Source organism: Triticum dicoccoides, chromosome 4B, assembly GCF_002162155.2.
Source record: "Triticum dicoccoides isolate Atlit2015 ecotype Zavitan chromosome 4B, WEW_v2.0, whole genome shotgun sequence".
In the NCBI taxonomy this organism is placed as follows: domain Eukaryota; kingdom Viridiplantae; phylum Streptophyta; class Magnoliopsida; order Poales; family Poaceae; genus Triticum; species Triticum dicoccoides.
The window spans coordinates 69,377,595-69,384,139 of NC_041387.1; positions in this window are offsets into that span (position 1 = coordinate 69,377,595).

A 6,545-nucleotide genomic window follows, 5' to 3' on the forward strand; every position below is an offset into this window, starting at 1 on the left:
TGGCATCGGCTGGTCTTTGCAGTAGAACCAGGTCGACTGCCATCCACGGACCGAGTCGGGTAGGATCATGGCCAGAAAAGAGCTTTTTCCTCTCATCTGAACCCCAAGACCCCCACACATCTGAATCACTTGTGTTCTCTCATCACTCGGATTGGCCTTTTTCACCGTCTGGGAGCGACAGGTGAAGATGTGCTTGAAAAGACCCCAATGAGGCTGGCAACCCAAGAAATTCTCGCACAAAGACACAAAAGCAGCAAGGTACACGATGGTGTTGGGTGTGAAGTGGTGGAGTTGCGCCCCAAAGAAATTCAGAAATCCCCGAAAGAAAGGGTGAGGCAGCAAAGAAAACCCACGGTCGACATGGGTGGCCAAGCGAACGCACTCACCCTCCTGAGGCTGCGGCTCAGACTCCTTCCCCGGGAGCCGCACCGATCCATGGGGGATCAGTCCTCCATCGGCCAGGTCGTCAAGATCGGCTTGACGAATTGTCGAGCGGATCCAGTCACCCTGGATCCAGCCCTGAGGCAGGCCGACCCTTGATGAAGATCCGCCTCGACTGGTCGCCCTTCCCTTCGCCTTCGCCGTTGCTTTCTTCGCCCGCTCCAGGGCTGCCGTCTTCTCTTTCACCATCGTTGCCGGCGAGACGCGCACGAAGCAGCGGCACTGAGACGGAAGCGAACGCGGCGGATAAGTATGGGGAAGAGAGGATAAAATGAGAACGCACTGTTCAAACACCCCCGTCCGGCGCCTTATATGAGGTTACTTCCGAGTGACTGACTTGTAGGCCCGGGTGATCCTGTCAAATCCCGTAATAGTCGCACACGTGATACGTGGCGAAAAAGGTGGCACAAAGATCGAGGCATCCCTGCCTTATCCCATCCGATTACTGCGGCCTCCTCCGCCCCGCACGCTTCCCAAAATTCGAATCCCGCAGAATCCGCGAGCAGCAGAACAACTTGTCAGACGGAGGATCTCCTCCACACCACCACTTGGAACTTTTCAAGTAAAGAAATTCACTCGACTGAAACCAAGAATGGATCAAGGCGACCGAAAAAGGAGTTGGTGTCATTACTCAAGTTCTTGGATCCAGAGCCAGATACACTCATAGCATGAAAAATGGGCCGAAAGAGTTCTCAACTCCTTCCCCACTCAAACCTCGATCCATTCGGGGGCTAATGATGAAGCTATGTACCTAGGGTAGGGTCATGGACCTGTCCAAACTACCCTACCCAAGGACATCTCTAGAAGAAATCACCTGTCAATCGACACAGAAGTGTTCCACTCGACACACTCGACCATGAAGCCAACCACTCGACGGCCGGGAGGACTAAAGTCACTCTGCATGTAAACGGTTGGTCATTGAGTAGCATTTATGGTCATCATAGCACTTTACTTGTGGCGTTACCAGTAACGCCAGATCTTAATGTACCTTAAACCCTACATAACAGAGGGCCGGAGGGGTCTGGCAAACTCTATATAAGCCACCCCCCCCTCAATGTAAAGGGTTCGCACCCCTGTAACTCATACGCATATAATCCAGTCGATTGCCTCCTGGCTCCGAGACATAGGGCTGTTACTCCCTCCGAGAAGGGCCTGAACTCGTAAATCCCTTGCGTATACAACTACTCCATAGCTAGGATCTTGCCTCTCCATACCTACCCCCCTACACAATTGTTAGACTTAGAACCATGACACAGGCCCCCTCCTCCCTTCACCCTATAAATAGAGGGGAGGAGGGATGGCAGCCGCACCACATCCAAGGCGCAACCCTCCCACTCTCCAACACCTCTCCTCCTCCGTTTGAGCTTGGCAAAGCCCTGCCGGAGAACTGCTACTCCACCACCACCACGTCGTTGTGCTGCTTCTGGAGCTATTCCTCAACCTCCCCCTCCTCCTTGCTGGATCAAGGCGTGGGAGACATCACCGGGCTGCACGTGTGTTGAACGCGTAGGTGTCGTTGTTCGGCTCTTAGATCGGAATCCACCGCGATCTAAATTGCTACGAGTATGACTCCATCCGCGTGCTTGTAATGCTTCCGTGTCGCGATCTTCAAGGGTATGAAGATGCACTCCCTTCTCTCTCGTTGCTAGTTTCTCCATAGATTGATCTTGGTGATGCGTAGAAAATTTTAGTTTCTGCAACAATCCCCAACAGTGGCATCATGAGCTAGGTCTATGCGTAGTTTCTATGCACAAGTAGAACACAAGTTATTGTGGGCGTCGATTTTGTCAATTTACTTGCCACTACTAGTCTTATCTTGATTCGGCAGCATCGTGGGATGAAGCGGCCCAGACCGACCTTACATGTACGCTTATGTGAGACAGGTTCCACCGTCGACATGCACTAGTTGCATAAGGTGGCTAGCGGGTGACTGTCTCTCCCACTTTAGTCGGATCGGATTCGATGAAAAGGGTCCTTATGAAGGGTAAATAGCAATTGGCATATCACGTTGTGGTTTTGGCGTAGGTAAGAAACGTTCTTGCTAGAAACCTATAGCAGCCACGTAAAAACTTGCAACAACAATTAGAGGACGTCTAACTTGTTCTTGCAGCATATGCCGTGTGATGTGATATGGCCAAAAGGATGTGATGAATGATATATATGTGATGTATGAGATTGATCATGTTCTTGTAATAGGAATCACGACTTGCATGTCGATGAGTATGACAACCAACAGGAGCCATAGGAGTTGTCTTAATTTAATTGTATGACTTGTGTGTCATTGAATGATGCCATGTAATTACTTTACTCTATTGCTAAACCATTAGCCATAGTAGTAGAAGTAATAGTTGGCGAGACAACTTCATGAAGACACGATGATGGAGATCATGATGATGGAGATCATGGTGTCATGTCGGTGACGATGATGATCATGGAGCCCCGAAGATGGAGATCAAAAGGAGCAAAAATGATATTGACCATATCATGTCACTATTTGATTGCATGTGCTGTTTATCATGTTTTACATCTTATTTGCTTAGAACAACGGTAGCATAAATAAGATGATCCCTCATAAAATTTCAAGAAAGTGTCCCCCCTAACCGTGTACCATTGCAAAAGTTCGTTGTTCCAAAGCACCACATGATGATCGGGTGTGATAGATCCTAACGTTCGCATACAACGGGTGTAAGCCAGATTTACACATGCAAAACACTTAGGTTGACTTGACGAGCCTAGCATGTACAGACATGGCCTCGGTACACAAGAGACCAAAAGGTCGAACATGAGTCGTATAGTAGATACGATCAACATGAAGATGTTCACCGATGATGACTAGTCCATCTCAAGTGATGATCGGACACGGCCTAGTTGACTCGGATCATGTATCACTTAGATGACTAGAGGGATGTCTATCTGAGTGGGAGTTCATTAAATAATTTAATTAGATGAACTCAATTATCATGAACTTAGTCTAAAATCTTTGCAATATGTCTTGTAGATCAAATGGCCCACGCTAATGTTGCCCTCAACTTCAACGCGTTCCTAGAGAAAACCAAGCCAAAAGACAATGGTAGCAACTATACGAACTGGGTCCGGAACGTGAGGATCATCCTCATAGCTGCCAAGAAAGCATATGTCCTAGATGCACCGCTAGGTGAAGCACCCGGTTTCCCAGCAACTCAAGACGTTATGAACGCCTGGCAGTCGTGTAGTGATGATTACTCCCTGGTTCAGTGCGGCATGCTTTACAGCTTAGAACCAGGGCTCCAAAAGCGTTTGGAGCAGCACGGAGCATATGAGATGTTCTAAGAGCTGAAAATGGTTTTCCAAGCTCATGCCCAGGTCGAGAGATATGAAGTCTCCGACAAGTTCTATAGTTGTAAGATGGAGGAGAATGGTTCTGTCAGCGAGCACATACTCAAAATGTCTGGGTTGCACAACCGCTTGTCTCAGCTGGGAGTTAATCTCCCGGATGACGCGGTCGTCGACAGAATCCTCCAGTCGCTTCCACCTAGCTACAAGAGCTTTGTGATGAATTTCAATATGCAGGGGATGGTGAAAACCATTCCTGAGGTATATTCAATGCTGAAATCAGCGGAGGTGGAGATCAAAAAGGAACATCAAGTGTTGATGGTCAATAAAACCACCAGTTTAAAGAAAGGCAAGGGTAAGAAGAACTTCAAGAAGTACGGCAAGGGAGTTGCCGTGCCCGGTAAGCCAGTTGTCGGGAAGAAGCCAAAGCATGGACCCAAACCTGAGACTGAGTGCTTTTATTGCAAGGGAAACAATCACTGGAAGCGGAACTGCCCCAAGTACTTAGCGGACAAGAAGGCCGGCAACACCAAAGGTATATGTGATATACATGTTGTTGATGTGTACCTTACCAGTACTCGTAGTAGCTCCTGGGTATTTGATACCGGTGCGGTTGCTCATATTTGTAACTCAAAACAGGAGCTGTGGAATAAGCGGACACTGGCGAAGGACGAGGTGACGATGCGCGTCGGGAATGGTTCCAAGGTCGATGTGATCGCCGTCGGTACGCTACCTCTACATTTACCCACGGAATTAGTTTTAAACCTTAATAATTGTAATTTAGTGCCAGCTTTGAGCATGAACATTGTATCTGGATCACGTTTAATGCGAGATGGCTACTCATTTAAATCCGAGAATAATGGTTGTTCCATTTATATGAGAGATATGTTTTATGGTCATGCCCCACTGGTCAATGGTTTATTCTTAATGAATCTCGAATGTGATGTTACACATATTCATAGTGTGAATACCAAAAGATGTAAGGTTGATAGTGATAGTCCCACATACTTGTGGTACTGCCGCCTTGGTCACATTGGTGTCAAACACATGAAGAAGCTCCATGCAGATGGATTTTTGGAGTCTCTGGATTATGAATCATTTGACACATGCGAACCATGCCTCATGGGCAAAATGACCAAGACTCTGTTCTCTGGATCAATGGAGCGAGCAACCAACTTATTGAAAATCATACATACTGATGTGTGCGGTCTAATGAGCGTTGAGGCTCGCGGTTGCTATCGTTATGTTCTCACACTCACTGATGACTTAAGTAGATATGGGTATGTCTACTTAATGAAACACAAGTCTGAGACCTTTGAAAAGTTCAAGGAATTTCAGAGTGAGGTAGAGAATCAACGTGACAGAAAAATAAAGTTTTTACGATCAGTTCGTGGGGGAGAATATTGAAGTCACGAGTTTGATACGCACTTAAGGAAATGTGGAATTGTTTCACAACTCACGCCGCCTAGAACACCTCAGCCTAATGGTGTGTCCAAACGTCGTAATCGCACTCTATTGGATATGGTGCGATCTATGATGTCTCTTACCGATTTACCTCTATCACTTTGGGGATACGCTTTAGAGACAACTACATTCACTTTAAATAGGGCACCATCTAAATCCGTTGAGATGACATCGTATGAATTATGGTTTGGGAAGAAACCTAAGCTGTCGTTTCTAAAAGTTTGGGGATGCGATGCTTATGTCAAGAAACTTCAACCTGAAAAGCTCGAACCCAAGTCGGAAAAATGCGTCTTCATAGGATACCCTAAGGAAACCATCGGGTATACCTTCTACCTCAGATCCGAAGGCAAGATCTTTGTTGCCAAGAACGGGTCCTTTCTGGAGAAAGAGTTTCTCTCGAAAGAAGTAAGTGGGAGGAAAGTAGATCTTGATGATGTACTGGCTCTTGAACCGAAAAGTAGCGCAGCTCAGGAAGATGTTTTTGTGGTGCCTGCACTGACTGGAGAGGAAGTTAATGATGATGATCAAGGTACTTCGGATCAAGTTAGTACTGAACTTCGTAGGTCCACAAGGACATGTTCCACACCAGAATGGTATGGCAACCCAGTCCTGAAAATCATGTTGTTAGACAACGGTGAACCTTCGAACTATGAAGAAGCGATGGCGGGACCAGATTCCAACAAATGGCTTGAAGCCATGCAATCTGAGATAGGATCCATGTATGAAAACAAAGTATGGACTTTGACAGACTTGCCCGATGATTGGCGAGTGATAGAAAATAAATGGATCTTTAAGAAGAAGACGGACATGGATGGTAATGTTACCATCTATAAGGCTCGGCTTGTCGCTAAGGGTTATCGACAAGTTCAAGGGGTTGACTACGATGAGACCTTCTCACCTGTAGCGAAGCTGATGTCCGTCCGAATCATGTTAGCAATTGCCGCATTCTACGATTATGAGATATGGCAAATGGACATCAAAACGGCATTCCTTAACGGCTTCCTTAAGGAAGAATTGTATATGATGCATCCGGAAGGTTTTATCGATCCTAAGAATGCTAACAAGGTATGCAAGCTCCAGCGCTCCATCTATGGGCTGGTGCAAGCATGTCGGAGTTGGAACATTCGCTTTGATGAAATGATCAAAGCGTTTGGGTTTATGCAGACTTATGGAAAAGCCTGCGTTTACAAGAAAGTGAGTGGGAGCTATGTAGCATTTCTCATATTATATGTGGATGACATACTATTGATGGGAAATGATATAAAACTTTCGGAAAGCATAAAGGCCTACTTGAATAAGTGTTTTTCAATGAAGGACCTTGGAGAAGC